Below are 16,756 nucleotides of genomic sequence, written 5' to 3'. Positions count from 1 at the left end.
ATTTCAATCTGAACAGTAATTGAGATTTTATTTTGAGCAAGAAGTTAAAAATTCTTGGGCAAAACTATGAAAAAAATCACATCAGTAGGAGTTTATTCAACATATTATTATATATTCTTTGTATCTGTAAGTTTGATCACAAAATACTGTTGAATCATAGTGTCTTATTCTCATAAGAAATATTTTTATATAGTCTCTATGACTATTTATTTTAACCAGAGATAGTGTGACTCAGAATTGATTTCATAGACTATGAAGAATATATCAGAAATCACAGAGTAAGCTTATATTAAGAACGTGGAGAGGCCGGCCCCCAGCTCCCATCTTGCCCAGGACTTCCCTTCTGAAGCACAGGTGAGTGCCCTAGCTTGCCCCCGACCCCATCCCTGGGCACCAGCCACTCCGGGGAAGACCTGCCCAACTTGGGCCCAGGTTCTGGACCCCGGGCAGGTGCCCTTCTACCCCAACCGGGAAGGATCCCCTTCTCCAAGACCCCTGGCAGACCCTGCAGTCTCCACGCCCTGCCCCCACGCCCATCTGCCTGAGCCCCAAGCCTCTTCCTGAGACTTAGAGGCCGGCCCCCAGCTCCCATCTTGCCCAGGACTTCCCTTCTGAAGCACAGGTGAGTGCCCTAGTGTGCCCCCAACCCCATCCCTGGGCACCAGCCACTCCGGGGAAGACCTGCCCAACTTGGTCCCAGGTTCTGGTCCCCGGGCAGGTGCCCTTCTACCCCAACCGGGAAGGATCCCCTTCTCCAAGACCCTTGGCAGACCCTGCAGTCTCCACGCCCTGCCCCCACGCCCATCTGCCTGAGCCCCAAGCCTCTTCCTGAGACTTAGAGGCCGGCCCCCAGCTCCCATCTTGCCCAGGACTTCCCTTCTGAAGCACAGGTGAGTGCCCTAGCTTGCCCCCGACCCCATCCCTGGGCACCAGCCACTCCGGGGAAGACCTGCCCAACTTGGGCCCAGGTTCTGCTCCCCGGGCAGGTGCCCTTCTAGCCCCACTGGGAAGGGTCCCCCTCTCCAAGACCCCTGGCAGACCCTGCAGTCTCCATGCCCTGCCCCCACGCCCATCCGCCTGAGCCCCAAGCCTCTGCCTGAGACTTAGAGGCCAGGCCCCCCAGCTCCCATCTTGCCCAGGACTTCCCTTCTGAAGCACAGGTGAGTGCCCTAGCTTGCCCCCTACCCCATCCCTGGGCACCAGCCACTCCGGGGAAGACCTGCCCAACTTGGCCCCAGGTTCTGGTCCCCGGGCAGGTGCCCTTCTAGCCCCACCGGGAAGGATCTCCTTCTCCAAGACCCCTGGCAGACCCTGCAGTCTCCACGCCCTGCCCCCACGCCCATCCGCCTGAGCCCCAAGCCTCTTCTTGAGACTTAGAGGCTGGCCCCCAGTTCCCATCTTGCCGTGGATTTCCCATCTGGAGAAGAGAGAGAGAGAGAGAGAGAGAGAGAGAGAGAGAGAGAGAGAGAGAGGAGAGCACCCATCCTCCCCCGGACTTCCCTTCTGAACAAGAGCTTCCATCCTGCCCCGGACTTCCAATTTGGACAAGAGAGCTCCCATCTGGACAAGAGAGAGAGACTTCCTGAATCTGTCAGCTCTGAACCAAGTGTGCGGATAAGGCCAGGAACGAACCACAAGGAGATGGGCAGACGTCAAGGCAGAAACACATACAACAAAATGAATAGTAATACACCATCACCAGGCCCTAGCCCTCCTCCAACACCTAGACCTGAACATCAGAAATTGGAAGAAGCAGAAGAAAATAGCCTTATGAATGTCATCATGAAGAAGCTAGAGGCTCGTGTAGAGGAAAAGACAAAAAAATGTGAAGAACGCTGTAAACAACTAGAGGAAAGGGCAAACAAATTAGAAGAAATCAATAAAGTCCTGGAAGAGAACAATAAAATACTGAAAGAAAATCAAGAAAAATCAATGAAACAAATGAAGGAAACAGTCCAAGACCTGAAAAAGGAAATAGAAAAAATGAAGAAGACACAAACAGAGGGAATGCTGGAAATAGAAAATCTGAGAAAACGATTGGGAACTTCAGATGCAAGTATAATCAACAGAATGCAAGAGATGGAAGAGAGGATCTCTAGCGTTGAAGATACAATAGAAGAAATAGATTCATCAGTCAAAGAAAACACTAAAGTCAACAAAGTCATGAACCAAAATGTCCAAGAAATTTGGGACACCATGAAAAGACCAAACCTACGAATAATAGGGGTAGAAGAAGGAGAAGAATACCAACTCAAGGGCACAGAAAATATATTCAACAAGATCATAGAAGAAAACTTTCCCAACTTAAAGAAGGAAATGCCTATGAAGATACAGGAAGCCTATAGAACACCAAACAGACTAGACCCCCAAAAAAAGTCCCCTCGCCACATAATAATTAAACAATTAAACGTACAGAATAAAGAAAGAATATTAAGAGCAGCAAAGGAAAAAGGCCAAGTGACATATAAAGGCAAACCTATCAGAATAACACCCGATTTCTCAATGGAGACTTTGAAAGCCAGAAGGACCGGGACAGATGTAATGCAGACATTAAGAGACCATGGATGTCAGCCTAGACTAATATACCCAGCAAAACTTTCAATCGTCATAGATGGAGTGAACAAGACATTCCATGACAAAGCCAGATTTAAACAATATTTATCCACAAACCCAGCCCTACAGAAAGCACTAGAAGGAAAATTCCAACCTAAGGAAGTCAGATACAACCTCGAAAACACAGGCAATAGATAAAGCCACAGCAGTAGACCCCAACGAAGAAAAGTACACACACATCACCACCAAAAAATAACAGGAATGAACAATCACTGGACATTAATATCCCTCAATATCAATGGACTTAATTCACCTATAAAAAGACATAGGCTTACAGAATGGATACGAAAGCAGGACCCATCTTTCTGCTGCATACAAGAAACACATCTCAAATTCAAAGATAGACACTACCTAAAAATAAAAGGCTGGGAAAAGACTTTCCAATCAAACGGTCTTAAGAAACAAGCGGGTGTAGCCATCCTGATATCCAGCAAAATAGACTTCAAACTAAAATCAATCAAAAGAGATCAAGAAGGGCATTACATACTCATCACAGGAAAGATCCACCAAGATGAAGTCTCAATTCTGAACATTTATGCCCCAAACACAAGGGCACCCACATATGTAAAAGAAACATTATTAAAGCTTAAATCACATATAAAACCCCACACATTAATAGTGGGAGACCTCAACACCCCACTTTCACCACTGGACAGATCCCCCAAATCGAAACTTAACAGAGAAATAAAGGACTTAATTGATGTCATGACTCAAATGGACTTAATCGACATCTACAGAACATTCCATCCTAACAAAAAAGAATATACCTTCTTCTCAGCACCCCATGGAACCTTCTCTAAAATTGACCACATACTTGGTCACAAAGCAAATCTAAACAGATACAAAACAATTAGAATAACCTCCTGTGTTCTATCAGACCACCATGGTCTAAAGTTGGATTTCAACAACAACAAAAACTACAGAAAACCTACAATCTCATGGAAACTGAACAATACTCACCTGAATCACCAATGGGTTAAGGAAGAAATAAAGAAAGAAATTAAAGACTTCCTAGAGATCAACGAAAATGAAGACACCACATATCCAAACCTATGGGACACTATGAAAGCAGTACTAAGAGGGAAATTCATAGCACTAAACGCCCACATAAATAAGCTGGAGAAATCTCACACTAGTGACTTAACAGCACACCTGAAAGTTCTAGAACAGGAAGAAGCAAAGTCTCCCAGGAAAAATAGATGCCAGGAAATTATCAAAGTGAGAGCTGAAATCAATAAAATAGAAACAAAGAGAACAATACAAAAAATTAATGAAACAAAGAGTTGGTTCTTTGAGAAAATCAACAAGATAGACAAGCCCTTATCCAAACTAACCAAAAGACAGAGAGAGAGCATCCAAATCAACAAAATCAGAAATGAAAAGGGGGACATAACAACAGACATTGAGGAAATCCAGAGAATCATCAGGTCATACTTCAAAAACCTCTATTCCACAAAACTGGAAAACCTAAAAGAAATGGATAATTTTCTGGATAGGTACCACATACCTAAACTAAATCAAGACCAGATAAACTATTTAAATAGTCCAATAACCCCTAACGAAATAGAAACAGTCATTAAAAGTCTCCCAACCAAAAAAAGCCCAGGACCAGATGGTTTCAGTGCAGAATTCTACCAGATCTTCAAAGAAGAGTTAATACCAATACTCTCTAAATTGTTCCATACAATAGAAACAGAAGGAACATTACCAAACTCCTTCTATGAGGCTACAATTACCCTGATTCCCAAACCAAACAAGGATACAACAAAGAAAGAGAACTACAGACCGATCTCCCTCATGAACATTGATGCAAAAATACTCAATAAAATACTGGCAAACAGACTCCAAGACCACATCAAAACAATTATCCACCATGATCAAGTAGGATTCATTCCAGGGATGCAAGGATGGTTCAACATACGAAAGTCTGTCAATGTGATACACCATATAAACAAACTCAAAGAAAAAAACCACATGATCATCTCACTAGATGCTGAAAAGGCATTTGACAAAATCCAACACCCCTTCATGATAAAGGTCTTGGAGCGATCAGGAATACAGGGAACATACCTAAACATAATAAAGGCAATTTACAGCAAGCCAACAGCCAACATCAAATTAAATGGAGAGAAACTCAAAGCAATTCCACTAAAATCAGGAACGAGGCAAGGCTGTCCGCTCTCCCCATACTTATTCAATATAGTACTTGAAGTTCTAGCCAGAGCAATAAGACAACATAAGGAGATTAAGGGGATACAAATTGGAAAGGAAGAAGTCAAGCTTTCCCTATTTGCAGATGACATGATAGTATACTTGAGCAACCCCAAAGATTCCACCAAGGAACTGATACAGCTTATAAACACCTTCAGCAACATAGCAGGATACAAGATCAACTCCAAAAAATCAGTAGCCCTCCTATATACAATGGACAAAAAAGCGGAGAAGGAAATCAGAGATACATCACCCTTTACTATAGCCACAAATGACATAAAATACCTTGGGGTAATACTAACCAAGCAAGTGAAGGACCTATATGACAAGAACTTTAAGTCCCTGAAAAAAGAAATTGAAGAAGATGTCAGAAAATGGAAAGATCTCCCATGCTCATGGATAGGCAGAACTAACATAGTAAAAATGGCAATCTTACCAAAAGCAATCTACAGATTCAATGCAATCCCCATCAAAATACCAACACAATTCTTCACAGACCTGGAAAGAATAATACTCAACTTCATATGGAAAAACAAAAAACCCAGGATAGCCAAAAGAATCCTGTACAATAAAACAACCTCTGGAGGCATCACGATCCCTGACTTCAAGCTGTACTATAGAGCTACAGTAATAAAAACAGCTTGGTACTGGCATAAAAACCGACATGTGGACCAATGGAATCGAATTGAAGACCCTGATATTAATCCGCACACCTATGAACAAATAATTTTTGACAAAGAAGCCAAAAGTGCACAATGGAAAAAAGAAAGCATCTTCAACAAATGGTGCTGGCAAAACTGGATATCAATATGTAGAAGGCTGCAAATAGATCCATATCTATCACCGTGCACAAAACTTAAGTCCAAGTGGATCAAGGACCTCAACATAAATCCAGCTACTCTGAACCTGCTAGAAGAGAAAGTAGGAAGTAGTCTTGAACACATTGGCATAGGAGACCACTTTCTAAATAGAACACCAGTAGCACAGACACTGAGAGAAACAATCAATCAATGGGACCTCTTGAAACTGAGAAGCTTTTGTAGGGCAAAGGATACGGTCAACAAAGCAAAGCGACAGCCTACAGAATGGGAAAAGATATTCACCAATCCCACATCTGACAGAGGACTGATATCCAGAATATATAAGGAACTCAAGAAATTAGACATCAAAATGCCCAACAGTCCAATTAAGAAATGGGCTATAGAACTAAACAGAGAATTCTCAACAGAGGAAACTCAAATGGCTGAAAGACATTTAAGGAATTGCTCAACATCCCTAATCATCAGGGAAATGCAAATCAAAACAACTCTGAGATACCACCTTACGCCTGTCAGAATGGCTAAGATCAAAAACACTGAAGACACCTTATGCTGGAGAGGATGTGGAGCTAGGGGAACTCTCCTCCACTGCTGGTGGGAATGCAAGCTTGTACAACCACTTTGGAAATCAATATGGCGATTTCTTAGAAAATTGGGAATCCATCTCCCCCAAGATCCAGCTATACCACTCTTGGGCATATACCCAAGGAATGCTCAACCACATCACAAGAGCACTTGTTCAGCTATGTTCATATCAGCGTTGTTTGTAATAGCCAGAACATGGAAACAACCTAGATGCCCTTCAACTGAAGAATGGATAAACAAAATGTGGTACATATACACAATGGAATACTACTCAGCAGAGAAAAACAATGACATCATGAGGTTTGCAGACAAATGGATGGATCTAGAAAAAATCATCCTGAGTGAGGTATCCCAGACTCAGAAAGACAAACATGGTATGTACTCACTCATAACAGGATACTAGATGTGGAACAAGGATGACTGGACTGCTACTCACATCACCAGGCAGGCTACCTGGAAAACAGGACCCCAAGAAAGACACAGGGATCGCCCAACGACAGAGAAATGGAATGAGATCTACATGAACAGCCTGGACAGGAGTGGGGGTAGTGAAGGGCGAGGGTCGAGGGAAAGAGAGCTTGGGTGAGTGGGAGATCCCAGCTGGATCAAAAACAGAGAGGGAGAACAAGGAATAGGAGACCATGGTAAATGAAGACCACATGAGAATAGGAAGAAACAAAGTGCTAGAGAGGCCCACAGAAATCCACAAAGATACCCCCACAACAGACTGCTGGCACGGTCGAGCGACAATCCGAACTGACCTACTCTGGTGTTGGGATGGCCAAACACCCTAATTGTCGTGCTAGAAACCTCATCCAACTACTGATGGACCTGGAGGCAGAGATCCATGACTAGGCCCCAGGTGGATCTCTGGGAGTCCAATTAGCGAGAATGAGGAGGGTTTATATGAGAGAGAATTGTTGAGACCAAGGTCGGATAAAGCACAGAGACAAATAGCCAAACAAACGGAAACACATGAAATATGAACCAATGGCTGAGGGGTCACCAACTGGATCAGGCCCTCTGAGTGGGTGAGACATTTGATTGGCCTGATCTGTTTGGGTGGCATCCAGGCAGTGGGACCGGTCCTGTGCTCATTGCATGAGTTGGCTGTTTGAAACCTGGGGCCTATGCAGGGTCCCTTGGCTCAGCATGGGAGGAGGGGACTGGACCTACCTGGACTGAGTCCACCAGGTTGATCTCAGTCTGTGGGGAAGGCTTTGCCCTGGAGGAGATTGGAATGGGGGGCGGGCTGGGGGGAAGGTGAGGGGGGCGGGAGGGGGGAGAACAAGGGAATCTGTGGCTGATATGTAGAACTGAATTGTATTGCAAAATAAAAATTAAAAAAAAAAAAGAAAAAAAAAAAAAAAAAAAGAACGTGACAAGCCTGCACCCTAAAATTCCTATTTTAATTAGCTGTAGGTCTCTTATACTCTGCTCTTAAAATTTATGAGTATTACACAAACATTTTGCAAATTTGCAACTTAGCTTTCCATTGTCTGCTATACATTCACAAATTTTATGGAATTGTACACATTGAAATCATTGACAAAGTTTTGTGCTTCTATTTTGAAAGTAATATTGTGATTAAATTTTTAATCTCTAAACTGAAATTTAGAAAAAGTAACCTAAGTCAGGTGGTGGCAGCGCACACCTTTAATCCCAGCACTCGGGAGGCAGAGCCAGGTGGATCTCTGTGAGTTCAAGGCCAGCCTGGGCTACAGAGTGAGTTCCAGGAAAGGCACAAAGCTACACAGAGAAACCCTGTCTTGAAAAACCAAAAAAACTAAAAGTAACCTAAGTATATACAGTTTTGTTTGTTTTATACATTTATAAGTCATATAATTTTTGTAGATAATTTGAATATATAATATATTATATCATATATTATTTATATTATATACATATACATTTACATATAAAGTATTGAAGGGAGAAATGGGAAAGACAGATGAAAAGTGAATACTATGGTTGATTTGGGGGAGGGACAGAAAGGGAGAACAAAGAAATAGGTATCTTGAAAGAGGGAGCCATTATGGAGTTAGTAGAAAACCTGGTGCAAGGGAAATTCCCAGGAACCCACAAGAATGACCCCAGCTTAGACTCCAAGCAATAGTGGAAAGGGTCACTGAACTGGCCTTCTCCTGTAATCAGATCGATGACTACCCTAATTGTCATCCTAGAGCCTTCATCCAGTAACTGATGGAAGCAGATGCAGAAATCTACAGCTAAGCACTGGGTAGACCTCCTGGACTACAGTCAAAGAGAGGGAGGAGGTAGTGTGGTATGTTCTGTATGCTGGGAATGCATGTTGCTCTGATTGATAGATAAATAAAATGCTAATTGGCCAGTAGCCAGGCAGGGCAAAGAGACCAGGAGAATTTTGAGAAGAGGAGGGCTGAGTCAGGAGTTACCAGCCAGACACAGGGGAACCAAGATGACAAGGCAGAACTAAGAAAAGATACCAAGCTACCTGGCTAAATGTAGATAAGAATTATGGGTTAATTTAAGTATAAGAGCTAATTAGTAATAAGCCTGATATAATGGCCAAGCAGTTATAATTAATATAAGCCTCTGTGGGTTTACTTGGGTGACTTGAGTAGAAGAGATTTGTCCTGACTTTCAGCTGGCCGGGACACAGGAAAATTTTCAACTACATTTGTTGTACCAATGTGGGGGTCTCAAATTTCCATAAGGCCTAAAAAAGTTTAAAAAGGGTTTCTAAACACACAACAATGGAGCCAAAAACAGCTTTCTACTTTATGTCTCATGTGAGTCAAGATATAGTGATGCCAAAGTACAGAGATTGCATGGTGTGCAGACTTGAACTATATTATGGTAGGTTCATGGTATATGGGCTTGAATGCAGCATGGCAGATTCCTGCCACTTTTTCCAGTGGTGTCTGTAAGCCATGCAGCTTGGTATGTGGTGGATATAGCTTTTGCTAATACAGACAAAATAAAGGAAAGAAAGGAAAGGATTTTGGGCTACACGCTGCTGGATGGAAGCATAAACCCACTACTTCACAGAGTCAACAATGAGCAGGGTTCCCCCAGAGCTGGCGGTAAACATAGTTGCACCATGTTGGAAAGCTTAATGTGAGGAGCCAGCAGCCAAAGCTGCCATTTCAGTCCTAGTAATGCTGCAGTTTAAATCAATAGATTCACAATAAAACACATTCAGATGAGATAAACCCTAAACAGTTTACAATATGTATAAAAATGTACATAGGCTTGGAAGAAAGAGGAAAAGGAATATAGACAGCTATATAAAGAAATACAAAGGTTAAAAAATAAAGACTTTAAAGAGAAAGTAAAAGTAATATAGAAGTAAACCATGAAAAGATGGAGATCACACAAAGAGTCTGGATTATATTGTCTTTGAGATTTTTAACTTCAGAATGACATTTGATTATTAAGGCTGCTACGTGAAACCAATATGTATATTTTAAAGGTAACTTGACTTTATAATTTGGATCTAAGAATATGTTGCTTTGGAAAGGAGGCTCTGTTTTTGTTTCCACAGAAAGCAAGAGGCTATGGATTTGTCCAGGTTAAGATGGATCAAATTTGATCAAGCCAGACCTCCTGAACAGATGGTACCTATCAACAAAGTTTATAGCTGGTCTTCCTAAGACTTGACCATTATCTCAAATTTTCTCAGGATTCCTATAAGACTACCAGCACCCCCTATCAGCAGGAAGTAATTTAGAATATTATGCCCACAATCCCCCCAAAAATGAATTCTGGATGTTTGTCTTTATTTAGGTTGTTATTGTTAAGGAGGATATGATATAGAAAGTTATGATGTAGATATGATAGATGAAAAGGTAGATTATTGAATTAACTTTTAAAGAACAACTTGTATAATGTTTTACATTGCTATTGATTTTATTATTATTATTATTATTATTATTATTATTATTATTATTTCTATTACAAATTTAAAGTTAATTTTGTTATACTGTATGTATATTTGTTATACTATATGTATATGTATAGAATATATATGTATATATATATATACATATATATTCTATTCTTGTTCAAGGTATGTTTGTGCAGCTCATTTGAAACTGTAATGTGTAATTAAATAAAAATATAGATTAATAATTAGTCATCCATGATAATCAAACTTATATTCATGTTAGTTTAGTTTTCTAGTTATACATGGACATATTTCAATTAGGTAGGTAAACTTCAAACACTTCAAATACCTACAAAATATTGCATTTAAAATATTTTAAAAACCTAGACTTTTCTGGACAATGAGACACTTCTGCTCCTGGCAGCACCAATTACTTCAAAGAAGATGATGAGCACTAAAGACACTCCACATGTAGTTTATTTTCTTCATGGCAAAAGTTAGCCATTTAGGAAAGAAACTATTCTTGACTGGATTGCTTGACCAAATGTTGTATAAACTGGATAGGCAGGATCCATAAGTCTGTGACCACTGACCTTCACAAGGTGAGATGGTCTTTCAGTTTCTACTTCGCAGAAGAAAGTACCAGATATTCTACAGGATGCAGACAGAAGTGACTGAGAGACTCTCGGCCTATAGGCTGAAGAAGGATGCCCCAACATTGCAGAGGAACTTTGGGTAACTGTCTTGATAGCTAGGTGTCTCTATCATTTCCAGAATTTTGGAAGTTACTTACAATGCATTTCTTGTTTACATAGGTAATATTATATCCTTCTGAGGTTTTTGATGTAGTTGAAGACACAATAATTACAATTATAATTTTCCTTGGTTATAATAAAAGATAAATTAGATATGAAAGTTTAGACTCACAAATATAGGATAGATTATAATTTTCTTTAATTTTGCAAAATACAAGTAGACTAGATATTATAACTATATTTCTTGCTTTATATCTGTTCTATTATATGTAATTTTACTATGTTAAAGTAAAAACCTTCCTTTTCAATTACACAGAAAAGGGGGAGTGCTGTGGAATGTCATTCTGTATGCTATGAACGTGTGTTGCTCTGACTGGTTGATAAATAAAATGCTGATTAGGCAGTAGTCAGGCAGGAAGTATAGGCAGGATAAGCAGACAAGGAGAATTCTGGGAAGAGAAAGGCTGAGTCTGTAGTCGCCCGCCAGACACAGAGGAAGCAAGGTGACAAGACATAACTGAGAAAAGTTACCAAGCCACGTGGCTAAACATAAATAAGCATTATGGTTAATTTAAGTGTAAGAGCTAGTCAGTAATAAGCCTGAGTTAATGGCCAAGCAGATATAATTACTATAAGCTTCTGAGTGATTATTTTATATGTGGATCACAGGACTGAGGGGCCTGGCAGGACCAGAGAAACTACTGGCTAAACTCTTTAAAAATTTAATCACTTTAAAATTTGAATTTTTTTCTCTATTTAATACTTTATTAAGAGGTGCAGTGGAAATACAGACTCACTGATACAGAACAAGGAAGATGCCAGAGCTGATTCCGCTGGTCCAGCTGCCACTGTCCTGTCCAAGGAAGATTGGGACCAACTGCAAGCTGCTCCATGCCGCTTGATCCAGTCCTGGCCATCGGAGAGAGCACATAACCCTTATTCCTCTGCTCCTAAGCAGTCACATATGCAGGCAAGGCCATGCGCTAGGGCTTTCTACTTCGAAGCCATTGGCTGAATGGGACAAATTCCCACAACACCTCAATATGGTGTTTTCCTGTATCTCTGGTAACAGCAGCATTCAGGGACATATCCTCTCCATGGTGGCAGCCTGGAACTGCTCTGTCAGCTATTCTCTTGAGTTCTGGAAACTAAACCTTATCTGGAAACTAAACATCTACACAGAATGTTCCTGGCTAAGGTTGCTGGTCTGTCAAATGTGCTTACAATAGAGTTCCTTTCAGGAAGGAGAGCTGGCTATACCATCCCAGGTTGTCACAGTTGGAGCTAGTCAGCTCTTCCTTTTGGCTCTAGGTAACTTCTAATACTTTGTAGCACTAGATCACAGCAGGACAGCATCCTCAAGCATTCAGTGTCAGGCAGACCTGTCATCCAAGGTGGGCCCTGCCTCTTTCTAATTTTTTTTAATTTTTATTTATTTTTTTAATTTTTATTTTTATTTTGCAATACAATTCAGTTCTACATATCAGCCATGGATTCCCTTGTTCTCCCCCCTCCCGCCCCCCTCACATTCCCCCCAGCCCACCCCCCATTCCCATCTCCTCCAGGGCAAAGCCTCCCCGCAAACTGAGATCAACCTTGTAGACTCAGTCCAAGTAGGTCCAGTCCCCTCCTCCCAGGCCGAGCCAAGCGATCCTGCATAGGCCCCAGGTTTCAAACAGCCAACTCATGCAATGAGCACAGGACCCGGTCCCACTGCCTGGATGCCTCCCAAACAGATCAGGCCAATCAGCTGTCTCACCCACTCAGAGGGCCTGATCCAGTTGGTGACCCCTCAGACATTGGTTCATAGTTCATGTGTTTCCATTTGTTGGCTATTTGTCCCTGTGCTTTATCCAACCTTGGTCTCAACAGTTCTCGCTCATATAAACCCTCCTCATTCTCGCTAATTGGACTCCCAGAGATCCACCTGGGGCCTAGCCATGGATCTCTGCATCCAGATTCCTCAGTAGTTGGATGGGGTTTCTAGCACGACAATTAGGATGTTTGACCATCCCATCACTAGAGTAGGTCAGTTCAGGCTGTCTCTCAATCATTGCCAACAGTCTATTGTGGGGGTATCTTTGTGGATTTTTGTGGGCCTCTCTAGCACTTTGCTTCTTCCTATTCTCATGTGGTCTTCATTTACCATGGTCTCCTATTCCTTCTTCTCCCTCTCTGTTGTTGATCCAGCTGGGATCTCCCACTCCCCCAAGCTCTCTTTCCCTCGACCCTCGCCCTTCATTACCCCCACTCATGTCCAGGCTGTTCATGTAGATCTCTTCCATTTCTCCGTCATTGGGCGATCCCAGTGTCTTTCTTGGGGTCCTGTTTTCCAGGTAGCCTCCCTGGTGATGTGAGTAGCAGTCCAGTCATCCTTGTTCTACATCTAGTATCCTCCTATGAGTGAGTACAAACCATGTTTGTCTTTTTGAGTCTGGGTTACCTCACTCAGGATGATTTTTTCTAGATCCATCCATTTGCCTGCAAACCTCATGATGTCATTGTTTTTCTCTGCTGAGTAGTATTCCATTGTGCATATGTACCACATTTTGTTTATCCATTCTTCAGTTGAAGGGCATCTAGGTTGCATCTGGCTTTTTAAGGCATGTATGTAGTTACTAATTCCCCCTAATGATGTAAGATGCAATACCCAGAGCTGCGCATGTACAGGAGTGAGGGAAGGAACCTAACAGCCAGTTTATTTGGTTTTCAGTGTATTGATTAGTTTTTTTATATATTTATTTTAGGTTATTTTATTTTTCTATTTATTTATTTATTTAGATATTTAAGTATTTTATTTTTCTGCATATCATTAATGAATATTCATTTTTATTTTATATTCAGTGAATTCATAATTTTGCTTAAGAAAACTACCAATATTTGTGAGTTGCTTCTGTATACTTTGACGATATTATTTTACATATCAAAAATTCTTTTGATAAGTCATTGGGGTCTTAAAGTGTAGAATATGTATTATGTAAATATGGATTAGTTGATTTCTTCCTGTTGTCGTTATAGTGTTCTTATTTGTATCTATCTCTTTCCTATTTCTTCTGGCCACGATTTCAATCACCATAATAATGATGAGCATGGTCAAGGACCATGTCTGCGTCTGAGGTTCTGCTGTGGTGGGAGTCTGTGTTGAACACAGGTGGAGTGGGGCATTATAGGAAGCAAGTATGCTGAAATCTGAGAGCTGTACTGAGCTGGTCCTACCCATCACTGCCCTGGGATAGCTGGCCCTGTCACTCCCTAAATGCTATAGCAGAAGAATTGGCCCTGAAATGAGGAAATATAGTCCCACACCACACTACAGGGGTGTAATTTGCCTGGTCAGCATATTAGAGCTAAATGTATGGTTGTGGACACAGATGGGCTTGCCCTGATGCCATGAGAACAGCACACTTGCCCCTCCCCCAACTCTTTAGCTTCCCACCGCTTGCTATCTGTGACATGTGAGTGAGCTGGTCCCAGGGTCACGAGATTGGGAAAACTAGCCCTGCCCATCACCAGCTGAAGCACAGAGGATAGATGACCCTGAACCCTGTCAGGGCAGCACACCATTGCTAACCCTGTTTTGGGGACACAGGTGAACCAGCCCTGAGTGCATGAGAGCTGGAGAACTGACCTTGCCAGCCTCATATACCCACTACAGCAATCTAGAGGGAACGCCCTGTAACTTGCCTGGGTAAGACAATGCAGCTGTCCTTGGTGGTTTGAATGTGGGTGAGCCAGACCCAAGGACCAGAGTGTTATGGAATATTATGTTAACTAGGCAAAGATGCGTTACATTTGTTTATGCTGCAAAATATTACTTTAATTATGTAAAGGTGTTTTACTTTTGTTTATGCTGTGTTTATTTAATTATGTAAAAATGGCTTGCATTTGTTTCACCTTGCTTGCCTAAGGCACTTGGTTTGGTCTAACAAAGAGCTGAAAGGCAAATAGCTAGGCAGAAGAGGGATAGATGAGGCTTGCAGGCATAAAGAATAAATAGGAGAATCCTAGAAGGAGATGAAAGAATGAGAGAAGGAGAAGAGAGCAGGGGACACACTCAGGGCAAAAAGTCAGGCAGATGCTAGACAGACAGACATAGAGAAGCAGGGAATGTAAGTTATGCAGAAGTAAGAAAGGTGATACTCTAGCCGGGCGGTGGTGGCGCACGCCTTTAATCCCAGCACTTGGGAGGCAGAGCCACGTGGATCTTTGTGAGTTCGAGGCCAGCCTGGACTACCAAGTGAGTTCCAGGAAAGGCGCAAGGCTACACAGAGAAACCCTGTCTCGAAAAACCAAAAAAAAAAAAAAAAGAAAAAAAGAAAAAAAAGAAAGGTGATACTCCCTGAGGCAAAAGGTAGATAAAGAGAAACAGGTTAATTTAAGTTAAAAGAGCTAGCCAGAAATGTGCCTAAGTTAGACCAAACATTCAAATTTAATAACTCTCTGTGTCATGATTTAGAAGCTGGTTGGTGACCCAAGAAAAAAACCTGGTACACCTGAAAGCCAGAGAACTGTCCCCATTCCTTGATGCAGGACGCATTGGGTGAGCCAGCCTAGGCAGTGCTACAAAGCTTGCCCTGGTGGTTACAATGAGGGAAAGCTGGCAGGCTGACCAAACCAGCTAATACCCTAGACCCAGAAACAGGGCAATGAGTTGGTCCATTCCAACATCCCCCTCATCTATGAAGTATTGGAGAAGATGAAAAGGAAGAACCTACAGATCCCGAACTACAGGATCTCCATGGCACAGGAAAAGAACAGAACATGCAAGGAGCCCCAGTTATATCCCATTATCAATGATGTGTCAGAAGCCAGAGACCTCAAACCAGACCAATAATCCTGGAAATGAACACTTGCAATTAAAGATGAAAGGACTCAATGGTAATTTCTGTGACTCAATGAGTCACACTATAGCTTCCATGATGAGATTCTCCTTTTATTTTTTGTTTGTTTCTATCTTTTTTTTTGCTGTTGCTCTGTTTTGATTTTTGTTTTTGCTTGTTTTGTTTTGTTTGCTTTGTTTTGTTTTTGGTTTTTCTTTGAAATATTATTTTGTTCTGGGGGAAATTTGCAAGCATAGAGGCCAGATACAGATTGTAGGTGGAGGGATGGATTGGGAAAATGGGTGGGATAGGGATGCATGATGTAAAATCTGCAAAGAATCAAAAAAGTTTTTAAAAAGTATAACATTCCTGATATTGGAATAAATAATTTCAAGTTTTTCCCATTCACCATAATATTAGCTACATATTTATGTTTATAGTCTTTTATATGCTAAGGCATGGTTCTCTGTTCCTTGTTTCATTGTAACATTTTTTATGAATGATGTTGAGTACTGTTAAAAATTCCAAATATTTGATATTTTATTCTATTTTTATTTCATTTTACATTTTATAATTAACATTTGTTAAGCTAGGTTTGTAATTCTGGATTTAAACTAACAATATGTGACCTAGTTAAAATGTAAAATTCAGTGTTCAACTGTTTTATTGAAGATAGTTATATCTACATTTATTAAGGAAACTGGAGTAGAGTTTTATTTATTTATTATTTAAATTTCTATTGAAAATATTTATATTATATATTCTGGTCATGGTTTCTTCTCCCCCACTTCCTCCCAGATTCTCCCCAGTTTCCTACCTGTCTAACTCCATTCTCTTTCTTTATCTCTCTCTCTCTCTCTTTAGAAAGCAAACAGGCAAACAGCAAAACAAAACTAAAATAAATAATATTAAAAACACAAGAAATACAAACACATATACACACACTCACACTCACTCACACACAAATATCATGAAAATACAAAACTGGAAACTATAATATAAAAACAAAAGAGGAGTAAGACAAGTTGTATTTTAATGTTTTCTTTTAATATGATTGGTTTTCAGTATTTGAATCAAAGGCATGAA

At 41.0% G+C, this 16,756-nt stretch overlaps 1 pseudogene; it reads right to left on the bottom strand.

Moving 5' to 3' along the window:
- Positions 1–11,743, bottom strand: part of LOC131900074 (serine/threonine-protein phosphatase 2A 55 kDa regulatory subunit B delta isoform-like) — a 117,283-nt pseudogene extending 105,540 nt beyond the window's left edge.
- Between the last annotated feature and the right edge of the window lie 5,013 nt (positions 11,744–16,756).

This window comes from Peromyscus eremicus, chromosome X, assembly GCF_949786415.1.
Source record: "Peromyscus eremicus chromosome X, PerEre_H2_v1, whole genome shotgun sequence".
NCBI lineage: Eukaryota > Metazoa > Chordata > Mammalia > Rodentia > Cricetidae > Peromyscus > Peromyscus eremicus.
Note: the sequence above shows the minus strand (reverse complement) of the source record. Positions and strands in the feature narration are given on the sequence as shown.